This window comes from Culex pipiens, chromosome 1 (assembly GCF_016801865.2).
Source record: "Culex pipiens pallens isolate TS chromosome 1, TS_CPP_V2, whole genome shotgun sequence".
NCBI classification, from domain to species: domain Eukaryota; kingdom Metazoa; phylum Arthropoda; class Insecta; order Diptera; family Culicidae; genus Culex; species Culex pipiens.
The window spans coordinates 106,735,187-106,747,886 of NC_068937.1; the positions used below are offsets into that span (position 1 = coordinate 106,735,187).

General features: G+C 35.5%; 1 protein-coding gene across 1 annotated transcript in view; it reads right to left on the minus strand.

Annotated features, from left to right (window-relative positions):
- LOC120420732 (uncharacterized) overlaps positions 1-10,789 on the minus strand; it is a 62,398-nt gene extending 51,609 nt beyond the window's left edge. Inside the window, exon 1 of the mRNA XM_039583827.2 lies at positions 9,739-10,789. The gene's annotated coding sequence lies outside the window, so the exon portion shown is untranslated. The remainder of the gene's footprint in view (positions 1-9,738) is intronic.
- Positions 10,790-12,700: the final 1,911 nt, after the last annotated feature.

Here is a 12,700-nt window from a genome sequence, read left to right on the forward strand (position 1 = left end):
TTTAGCACTGAAATGGGTGCTGAAATGTTGAACTTTTCAACAATAGAATCGAAAAGTAACATTTTTCAATATGTATTAGTTTTGAATGGTGAATTTACTTAACACATGGATGTTTGACATGAATTTCCATTCAAAAAGCGTTTTTCGAAATTGCAAAAAATGTTGTTAGCAACTCGTTGCAAAACTTGTTTTATTCTGCTCTCGTCGTTTTTTTTTTCAACTCGGTAAACCTCGTTGGATAAGTGTAAGGCTCGTGCTGAAAAACTCATCTTTTTGCAATTTGCATAGCATAGCATAGCATAGCATTGGTGTCTACCCGTAGTTGCTACTCTGTTATTGACCAGGACCTCCAAGAATTGCTCCGTGGACCACAGATGAAGAGTAGGAACCAATCATCACCACTTCGCAACTTTCAAATGTCCCTATCATGCTAGCCAATCACAGCGCCGGCCACGACCAGTGGTAAGACACGGGGGAAGTGGATAGGAATTTTAGTCCGATACTTGAGTGATGAAGACCGCTAAATCAGCTGCGTCTTCGACAAAGTATCACGTGAGGTTTGAGGGTGTTGGTAAGATGGGTGTGAAGCCAGGATTCACCGTGGTAAGTGATGCGGCCGGTCAAATCTATTTATAGTCCTTAATTCTTCGTATGTTCTTGGATTCATTTTGGAAGCTTTCCAATTCGGTTCACCAAGCCTTTTGTGGTGAATTCTGGTCGTGTTGAAAGTTCAATATTCGCCTAACAATTATGCAACCAGTGTCCTTGAATTCAACTTGCATTCAATATTGCATTTTCCTGTTCTTAGGTTCACACAGATTCCAATCAAGTTTCTTGGATTCTTATAGCATTCTTAATCCTTCTAGACAACTAAGCCTCGATGGTCTGGTGGTTAACATTTTTGTCTGCTGACCCAAAGGACGGGGGATCGAACCCCGCCGCGAGCTAATGAATTTTTCGTTCATATTCAAGTGTTCAGAATTATTCCTTCTTTCCATAATTTCTCGATAGGGGCAGATGGGAATCGAACCCAGAACCTTCCACTTACAAAGCGAACAGCGTAACCATTCAGCCACGCCTACCCCCAAACTCATCTTTTTGCAATTTGTTGCATAAACTACTATTTTTGGGAATTTAACTTTGAATAATTTAATAAAATTATTTAAAAAAATGGTTTTGTTTTTTCGTGTATCTTTTTTTCTGAAATCCTTATTATAACCTACAACTTTGCCGGAGACACCAAATCGACCAGCAAGTCCCTTCTCAAGATGCAGAATTTCATACAATGACATACCCATTAGACTGGCTCGTCGTTATATGGAAAATTTTAAAAATGATCACATCAAACCAGAAAGTATTTATTATGCCTTTTGGGCCACATAACAACCCTCTAAAATTTGGAACTGATTTGTTGCGTCTACACTTTGCACATTTCATTTCATTTGAAGGTTAACCCATTGATATCCGAGCTTAAAGTTGGTGAAAAAAAGTTTGTTTTACAAAAATTACTTTTATGAAACGCTAATCATTTTTCAGGATCAAGCATTGGTATTTTGTACAAAGTTGTAGAAAATTACTTAAATAAGAATCTCACTATGGAATAGTTAGATGTAAGTAGCGCAGACAAAACCGTAAGCAAATCGGGGTTTTCATACATTTTTTCTATTTTTCCCGAACAAACAATGAGATTTTTTCAACGACAACGATCAACGGTTGAATTTCACAAAATACTGATCAAATTGCTGCCCTGATTTCAAACAAAAGAGCAAACAGCAAGCATTCACACACTCCCATGCAATAGCCGAAAAACCTTTGCTCCAAAAATAATGTCAGTAATTTGGAAATGACTTTTTCAATAAAACCACGAATTAATGCTAAAAGGCAGGCGCGCACACAATCATCAATTATCAAAATGAACGATAATCACCGGCGAAGCCGGCAGCGCATCCAGCATCATTATCGCATAACCCTTTCGAAATGGCGATAATTTTCCAATTTATCACCAAATCGCGCGACATGCTTGTATTATTTTTCTTCTTCTTTTTCTTTCGGTGGGAAAAACATCAAATTGATCGAGGTGAAGAAGCAACCGCGGATGATTGCTCGTGTGAAATCGATATGAGATAATTGATAAATGATTCCTCGTTAGTGAGTGTGTGATCGCACGCGGGTGAGAAGCATATCGATTGCGATTTGTGGTCCAATTTCACAAGCTCTTGACCAACATTTTTTTCTTGTGTGTATGTGTCCAAATTTATCGATTGTTGAGAAAAAAATAACGATTTTGACCAACCACCAGGCTGAAGAGGAGAGTTCAACTTCAGGGGCCACTTTCACGCGCCGCGCAAAAGGCCACAGCTGCTAATACGAGCTGCTAATGTGGCCGCTTAAACGTTACCGAACGAGAGAGGTCCGATTTTCTGCGGAATATCTGCTAAATGATGCAACGCCTTAATTTGAATGCGAGGTTGCCTGCGGTGGGTTGAAAGTTGCATGGAGAGTTCATCGAAGATGCGGCAAACTGCTGGTATTTTTGGGCCAGAAGTGGGCTACTTTTGGGCTCCGGGTGTAATAACACTTATTATTACCCTACTTGGAATGAGGAACTGAAGGCAGCATTTTAGGGCACTGATGGTGGCTCCGTTTATGAGTAGAGTTTGATTTTGTATATTTAAGCTTTAACTTAAGGGTAGCGCATATAATAACATATTGGAATAAATTGAACTTAACCAAACTTAGTCAGGATTATAGGTTATTATTTCACCATGTATAAACAAAAATTCTTGGGCTTTGAACAACCAGAGATAGTCAGAGTCTGAGTCAGAGCCAGAGTTGGTTCTTTTTGAAGAGCTGGAGTATTATAAACAGTATTTACAAGAAATAAAACAAAAGATGTATAATATATGAAGAGCAATAACTGGATTATGCAGAGTAGCTTAAATCTCTGGCGTGTACACAAATTAGTTCCATCGAAAACTTCCACCATCAGATATCGCAAACAAACCAATCTTTTCCGGTTCCACCTCGATACCCACTTCGTAACACCTGCAGTTTGGTGACCAAGTCAGTAGTTCACCCAAAGTGGACCTCCATAACGCCGCAAAATTAGTGTTATTGGCACAGAGAGAGAGATCTCCCCCCTTTTTGTTGCCTTCGTTTAGCATCATTATCTGACCTGCTGTCTGTGGTACTGCCAGTGGAACAATGCAATTTTCCGCCCACCACTGTAGCATAACAGCGCAAAACCCACCCGCAACCTGCTGAAATGTTCAATATCGCACATTTTGGGTTGGCTATGGGCCTCCCACCTTAAACGAACGGAGCCTCTCTGGTCATGCTAATGGTTGCACAATTTGGCGGGTTGTTCGTACGGCGGCACACTTTTCCTCCGGAGATCACCCCGAAAAGAGCTGATCGATGGACGGCGGCATTTGGGTGGCGTGTGCACGTGCGGTGTGGTCTTTTCCGATGGATTTGCGCCACTTTCAATACTTTTGCGTGGTGGTGAATTATGGAAACCAAATGAACCACAGCGGAGATGATTTTGTGTTTTACTTTCGATGGAATGGGAGCAGTGATTTCCCGAGGGTGACACGTTTTTAAATGATTTGTTGTTTTATTTTTCTTCACAGTAAAATGACACCTGAGAATGTGAACAGATTATGTGTCAGAAAAAATATCTAATAGTACCTTTAATAATTTGAAAATCAACATCTTTGATTTTTAACTGCTCTTTTTTCGCATAAATTGAATCATACCTTTTCAAAATTATCGCCAATTGAAATGCAATGCGCGAATTAGGACTGCTGTTTTAGCCATATTTTGACAAAATGCTACGACATTTTCGTTTGGTTTACGTTAGAAAAGTCACAAACCAACAAAGTTTGCCCATCGATTTCCAAATGTTAAGATTTTGAGTGGTCGAAAGTTGGCTGTACAGTAGGGTGCCCAGAAAAAATGACCCCCTGCTCCACAAGCAGAAAATGGGTTTTTGGGTCATTTTTAGCATCTGTGCAACTTTTGAGCGAAATTGGTTGAGATTAATCCATTGATACCCGAGCCTAAAGTTGGTGAAAAAAATGTTTTCATACAAAAATGACTTTTTTAAATCGCTGATAACTTTTCAGGATCGATTTTTAAAGCTTTGGTATGTTCTACAAAGTTGTAACGCATTAAATTTAAATTGAGAATTTCACTTTTGGAAATATTTTGATAGAAGAAGTGCACCTTGAAGACCAAACCGTAAGAAAATTGGGTATTCCATACATTTTTTTCGATTTTTCCCGTGCACACTTCACCTTCGAGTATCGATGGGTAAATGTTGACCGATTTTGCTCATATTTTGCCCAGAGTCCTAAAAAAGCTCAAGAAACAATATTCAGCTTGTGGAGCGAGGTTTTGAAAAAAAAGTCCCATATTCTGGGCACTCTACTGTACAGTCATGCCTCGGTTTAGCACCGCATATGGGGGACGCTAAACCGAGGCGTGCATAACTGAGGCACAGTGCTTATGGGACATTGGTTCTAATCCAATGAAAAATTATCCAAATATTATTTTTTTAAGTGTTTTAGAATCGAGATGATGTCAGTTATCCATTGCAATTATAATTACATTCAAATTTGCAAAAATATACGTAGTTTTCTTGTATTTTGAAAATGCTATTTTATCGAAAAAATACTCCAAATAATTGATTTTTCTATATGGGTATCAAATGATCGGGATTCTTTCACACATATTGAAAGTTATTTATTACACATTTTTTGAATAATCATAATTTTCACAAAACTACGTATTTTCAAAAAAATACATAAAAACAAACAGTTTTTACCAATATGGGTATCAAATGATCGGAATTTTTTCATACATTAGATTGTAACTACACAAATTTTTGAAGACACTCAAAATTTTCACAAAACTACGGTTTTTCAACAAAATTACTGAAAATTCAGATTTTAGAAAAAATTAAAAAAAATATTAGTATTTATTTCATACATTTCGATAATAATGATATTTTTTGTGAAACACTCAAAATTTTTCAAAAAACTAAATCTTTTTTGAAAAAATACTAAAATCTGTTTTTTTTTCAAAATAGGTACCGTAAACCGGGGTGACTTATATAGGATTTCAATTTGTTGTTAGAATATTTTCCAACAGGTAAGGTTTTTCTCATGATTATTATTTTTAAAACATGTACTGGGGTAGGCCACACAAAGTCCATGCACTATTTTGGAAAAAAGTTTTTTCAATAGTGTTTAGAAAAATAGTTACGTTAAAAATTCTTAGTTTTAATTACGGGGTGACTTTGATAGTATTTCTTGTTAAATCTTATTTGAGATGTTCAAACTTTATTTGTACATTAAATGTTCCATCACTAAAGTAGCTGATATAGCTTTTAAGAAAAAAAAATCTATGTTTATATTTAGTTTACTAGGTTTAAAAGCTTTTTAACAAAATACATATACATTTCAGGTAAAATTTTTAAAAAGTCAGAATTTTGCCTGAAATTTGTTAAAACTTGTTTTGTTTATAAAATTATCGATTTATATTGCATTTTATTCATTCGAAGCACGAATCACAAGTTGACACATTTTACATGAAATTTGTTCAACTGAATTTGCCTATAAATTTGCAGATAATTTTTAAGTGTGTTTAAAAAACACATATTATTTATTATTTTCAAACTTATTTAACCTTTTCCTAATGGAAAATTGTACAAAGAATCCGAAAATGCATTCCGTTTCCGATTAAAAATCATGTTCATTGAGAAAATTATGACACTTTGAGAAGTTTAAAATAATGACTTTCATCAACATTTTCTTAACTATAGTTAACTAACTTTTTAAAACTTTCCAAAATTTTATGAATAGTTCTTCTTGAGGTACTTTGAACACTTATCTACCACGGTCAGTATGTTTCTAAACCATTCCTTACGTATTTTAATTTTACTCTTCATTTTGCGGAAAAATCGCCATCCTATCAAAGTCACCCCGGCTATCAAAGTCAACCCGTTTTACGGTATAAAATAATTAGCAATTTTCATACATTTCGAAAGAATTTTATATGAAAATACTCAAAATTTTCACAGAACTACGTACTTTTGAAAAACATACTCAAAACTTTAGTATTTATTATATGGGTATCATCCGAGCCACGTAGCCCAGTGGTAACGCTTCCGCCTCGTAAGCGGTAGATCGGGGTTCAAATTCCGGCTCGGACCAACACAACTGGTGATCTTTTCCCTTCTGGATTCGATTGCTTAGTAAAGGGAAAGTAGTGTATCGTCACAAACTGGACCTTAACAAGACACCATAGGAAGACAATATATGGAATGTTAACATCAACCTTAACATGTTAACATTAAGTTGATTAATAAACTGTCACTGAATCCGCTTTTTAATTGCCGGCCCCGATACTCATCACGGGTGTTCCCCTCAGGAACAGGGAAGGATTAACTTTTTACATTTAATCGGATATTTGTTTGTAAAAAACTTAAATTTTTAGTATTTTATGAAATACGTAGTTTTGAGAAAATTTCGAGTGCTTTCAAAAATTTGTATTATTACTTTTGCAATGTATGAAAAAATCATCGATCATTTGATACCTATATTGTACAAAACTTATATTTTTAATATTTGTTCGAAAATACGAAGTTTGGTGAAAATTTTCAGTATTTCACAAAAAAGTATTATTACTATCGAAATGCATGAAAAATCCCGAGCATTTCATATCCGTACATCAAAAAATTTAAATTTAAGTATTTTTTCCTAAAAACATGTTGTTTTGTGAAAATTTTGAGTATTTTCAAAAATGTGTGTTATAACTTTCGAAATGTTTGAAAAAATCCCGATCATTTCAAAGAAACAATAATTTTCAGTATTTTTTCGAGAAACATTGCACTGGGTCGTGCTTAACCGAGGCAGCTAAACGAATCATAACCGGGGCAGTGCAAAACCGAGGCGTGCAAAACCGGGGCATGACTGTATGTAACTCCTTTAAAAAATGAAAAGAAAATCTTTTTGAAAACTGTTTTTAATGTCACTATTTACGCATTTTGATCAAAGATCTGTACTAAACATAAAGCTTAATGGAAAATATATTCATAAATGTATTGGTAATATGCAAGTTTTTGATTGTAGCATAACTGTAATGATGTAGGTTAACGGCATGTAATAACATCGGGCACCTAATATTGGCATATCAGCACTTTGCCATTAAATAACAGCTTCTAAGAATCGTTTTCGTATGAAATCATATAATAAACTGCTCAATGGGTCACTTCCCAAGCAAGCAAGTTTCTCTCAAAAGTTTTGAGAAATAAGTTGCTTAAAAAGTGAAAATCGGTGAATTGGATATAAAAATTACTTACTAGACATACGAGTATTTGCCCTGTAAAGCATTTAAGATAGTTTTTGTTTCGAAATTTTGAAATTCAGGCAACACATTTATTTCAATTTGTTGTTGTCGAGAGGACAAAAACATTAAATAAAATTTGTACCATCCTTAGCCCACTGCAAATTTTACTTCAAATTGTTTCCCCTCCCCCTCTTCAAAAACTCTCCATAAAAAATCGGTTGAATCATTACTGTAATCTTATTTTCTTCTTCTATCTTCTTCTATATGCATAAAAAAATTCGACGGTTTTGTTCGAACGCGAATCAGTTCAATACGGAGCGGAGCAGATCGAGGTGCTCTTTGTCGCGTTGGATTAGTATAAGTCCAAGGAAGGATCTTACGCCAAAAAGTGACAACTTTGGCCACTCTGGAACCGATTCCAGAAAATCTGCAGATTGTATGGGAAAGGCTGCGTTAAATCAAATTTTGATCACAGGAGACTGAATTAGCAAACAAGCAAGAAACGTCAGGAAACCAAAAAAGGGCAGGACGAAGTTTACCGGGAAGAGTTTGTAATGTATAAAGCGTTTGTGATGCTTTTTGCTTAACCCTCTACTGCCCAAATTTTTTTTTTCGATAATATTTATTTTTCCCGTGTTCAGTAGGTAATTTTGAGCAACTTTTGTTCTACGAAAAACTTTACTTCTCTTGTTTTATGTTTTTCTTATTTTATTTTTAGTATTTTGATTTGCATTTATCTTGTTTAGTTTATGTTTGTTTTAAGTAGTATTTGGCATTTTCTACCACCTAATATAATTACATTTTGCCTATCTAATTTTTTCACGATTTTACAGTCACTTTTTCATTTTTTTGCATGTTTTTCACATTTTCTGCTATCGAATGGCACCATCATCATTTAAATTGCAAAAAAATGCATAGAGGCATAGTCTGGGACACTACAAAAATTACTGCATACTTCTTTTTACTGAAAATATAGGAAATGTTAGTAAAAAAACACAGCCAAAGTCGACCCCTAAAAAAATGACATTTTTTAAAACATTGGCAAAGTCACATAAAACAAGTTGAACTTCCAACCCTGAAGTTTTATAAAATTTTAAGAGTTCTTCTTTCCAATGCTTTTTAAAGATCAAAAATCGGTTGAAAAATTGATTTTTGGCGATTTTTTAGATCGAAGCCCGTCTAGAGGCGGGGTTAGGTTGTAGAGGGTTAACATTTTTTAAGGTTTGGCTTGAAATTTGAAATTAAGTCTTTTTTTTGTTCCATATTACGAAAAAATGCACTGTTTGTGTAAATAGTAATATTCATCGAGAGTTATTCAGTTTCAAATTAAGAAGATGCTTTTTTGTTTGAGCCTGAATAATTTGTTTATGGATTGATTGTGAAATCATCACATTGTAGAAATTTTTGATAAAAATCGCCTTAAATAAATGTAAAAAAAAAACTGAAATGAAAATTACAAACAGCATAATAAACAATATTATGTATGAGCTAAAATATTCCTTGGAAAAGTTTTCCATTTCGTGTTAAATTTCGCCACAAATCTTGTTACACAACTCATCTCCCTTAAAATTTCACATCATTTGTTGATGACTTCCAAGATCATGATACTTTTCTTCATGTTAAAGAAACATTCAAACACTTTCAATAAAAGTTTTACAAGCATAAAATGGAGTTGGTTAAATCAACAATAAATTTTACTGTTTCTATTTTTCACCATCTGGAAATTCATTAGAGTGGTTCTCATTTGACGTTCTTCTAGCCATTTTAAGGCTAAATTGTGTGAGGGTAAAAGAGCAAAAATCCCGAATATGATAATGATCGGACGAAAACTCGATCATTCCAAGCCATGTTCTTTTATATGATTTTGTATGGGAAAAGTATTTATTTTGCTATGGATTTTTTTGAGCATATTTGCCATGTTTTGTAATCACCATTGGAGTGTTTGATCTTTTTCATAAAGTTAATTGGTGTCTTCTGAAGCTTGATCGACGTTAGGAGATAAAAACTACGCATCTTCATGTCGGGGAAAAATAAATTTGAAGAGCCTGTTCAGACTACAGAGACAATAATTTGTAGTTCAAATTTGGTTAGTTGAAAATTTTGTTTAAAATGTTAAATTCTTAAGGATTGAAAAATAATTTTAAAAAATGAATTTTCAAAAATAAACATCAGAAAAAATTTATAAACATTCTAAAATAGTTTTTTCAATGTTTTAAAAACACAGTCATAAAATATTGTATCTTGGCAAAGCACTTTTTAGAGCAAATGTTGAAACAGTTTACTCCAAACGATAATTACAACTCCCCTATCATATCATTATGCTCACCCTCAAAACAATGCGCCCCCATCATTTCCATTAAAGGCCCAACTCAAAAGCGCACTCACCTTGAACTACATCATCCGCTACAGCACCTGACGAGAGAGGTCGCAATATCCGATCTCGCAATCCTCGATCACCGGCACCGACTTAAACAAAAAAAAATAACCCAAAAGTCACTGATACATCCGTCCGTCCGTCAATTCATCTCCGTGAGCAAACAACGTTCGGCGCAATTCTTTTGTGTTTCGCGCTACTGCTATTGCTTCTTCACTTTTTCACCTGTGTTGTACGTGTGTTTGTGAGTGTGGACACAATGCATTCGGCCAGACACCTTTTTTAATAATGTTTCACCTCCGGCTTCTTCTGCCTTTTCTTCAGCTTCGGCTTCTTTTAAACGCGCCAATGACTGACTGACTGACTGTTATTTGACTGGTTGTGTAATCCGATAAAGACTTCTTCTGCTTCGGCATTCAAGATCAATCGTGCACTGTGCCGAACACTAGCACTTCTGTACCTTGCTGTTATTACTTTGTTATTATTATTGTTGATGCGCTATTTCCACTGCTAAGCCTCTATGAAACACCACCACTCTCGGGCAGTCATGCCCGACGTCGGAGAAGTCGTTATTCTGCACTTTATGGAATTTTCACGATGTTTGAAACGCGTGAGAAAAACCGCGTTGATCAGCCGCATCAAATTGTAGAGCTAGTTTAAATCACTTGAGAAATTAAAGTGTTTGTTTATGTAACTTTGATGAGTCTTCGCTCTTCTTCACCAAGAAACAAACACCACTTTTCCACACATTTTGATCGCATCAACAAATAAACACTAAATTGCCTTAAAAAGCCAATTTCGATTGGTTCTGGCTCAACAGGTTCACAACAGCTGGACAACGATTGAATCCATAAATCTTCTCAAACAACAATTCCTTCTCATCAACGTTCTTCCCTCGATTTTCACCGCTTCAGCGCTCACGCTAGCACTAATTCAGCACTAACAAAACTGTTATTGTTCTTCACCAATTTAGGGCTCACAATCGTTCCGAAGCACAGTCGCGATGAGCGAACACACCAAAGAGAAAGCCGATCCGATCCGTCTCCGTCCAGCGCTGGCGAAAGACTGAAGGTGAGGCCCGGCCCGAAGAGATAAAGCTCTGTGGCTTGACTTGGCTAGGTTGTGCCGCCGCCGGTTGGATGCCACCCGAGAGGAGCTGGTCGAGATGGGGTTTGTTGTGGGGTACTGAAGAAGGCACAGTAGAAAAAGATGATTAAAAATAATAAAACTATAAAAAAATCACTCAAAATTTTAACATCTTTTATCACCTCAGATTAATGCATATTGAACAATTTTAGACATTTAAAACAAAAATGTTCAATAAAGAAAGGATTTTGTAGATCTGGCCACCCTTTTAACGATTGCTGTACAGTTTTGGGGGTGTCGATCAAATTCGGGTACCCATTGTGTTGCCCTCTGAAATCAAAGATTCACCCATCACTAGGCTTATTTCCAAACTTGAGCTCGATCTTGCCATGGAAACACAATCCTTTAAGCCTTTGAAGTTTGCATTGATCAATCCTCTGAGACTTGAGACAACGGTTATTTTTTGTATTTGATAAAAATTGTCTGTGAAAAAAATGAAGAAATCATGAAGAAGTCTTGCAAACGTCCAAAGGATTTTCTAATCGGTTTGGCGTTTTCGGTAAAGTTGTAGGTATTGTTTAAGCACCTATTAGACTATGACAAAAAAACAAACAAACTCACACTTTTTTATGTTTGACAGTTTGCCAAACTCGCAAACTAGTATGACCGATTCTTAGCACTTGTTTACCAAGTAGTCATTTTTTCAAGTTAAACTTTGGATGGTTCTGATAATTTTCCATGTTTTCCAACAATTTGAACCAAACAAAAAACATATTTCCACACCAAAGTTCCTATTCTAAATATATCTGTGAGCAGATGTTGTAAAATGTATAAACGTTGAAATTTTTTAATTTTCCCAACTTTTTTAAATCAAAGCTCAAATTAATGGAAGGACTGCAGATATTCAATCAATCTAAACGGTATTTTATAGTGAAATGACCCTTTTATAAGCCCTCTTATTGACAAAAGCTGATTCTGTAGGTATAAAATTATACAGGACATTTGAAAAGGGGGTATATGGAAGCGTTGTCCCGTCACGAAAAATGACAATAGTTTAATTTGCAATAGTTCGTGAAATCGGTTTTGCATCATATTCTGGATTCTCTTCGTACTCAAAAAACCCTTTAAAATGCTTATTAGAAATCGAAAATTGGTCAAAAGGAACCAAAGTTACGACTGACGCAAGTTTGCGTTGTCCCGTCACGCTAATTTTTTGGTCAAGGCACGAATTCAAAAAAGGTGCTCATTTCTCGTGTCTAGAAGCAAATCGTGTAACAGGCCAGTTTTTGATCGATCTAGACTAAATCGACCCTCCAGAATCCAAATTTGCCTGTTGATTTTCCTGAGTCTCAAAGGGAAACGAGATATTCAAGATGGCGTCTAATATGGCGGCAGAATGGAAGAAACCACCATAAAAGGATTTTTAAGTTCAATCAACTAGTCAAATTTAACTAAGTTGGGGTCGCTGAACTCGAATATGAGCCATGTAATACTCCAAAGTACTCAGAGAATGTGCTATCCAAGATGGTGGCCAAAATGGCGAACCTAAAATATTGGATTTTTTTATACAGAAATGTAACAGGCAGTCAACAGGTCAAATTTAATTAATTTGGGGATGCTGAACTCGAATATAACCCTTAGAATATTCTAAAGTCCTTAGAACAGTCTGTGCGGCATAATGCCGAATACGGTGACAAATAAATAAATAAGTATTCAGAGAATGCATTTCAATTTTCTAGCTTCGCCATATTGGCCGCCATCTTGGATTGCACACTCCCTGAGTACTTTGGAGTATAATATGGCTCATATTCGAGTTCAGCGACTCCAAGTTAGTTAAATTTGACCCGTTGATTGCTTGTTACAACCCTGAAAAAAAAAATCAAATTT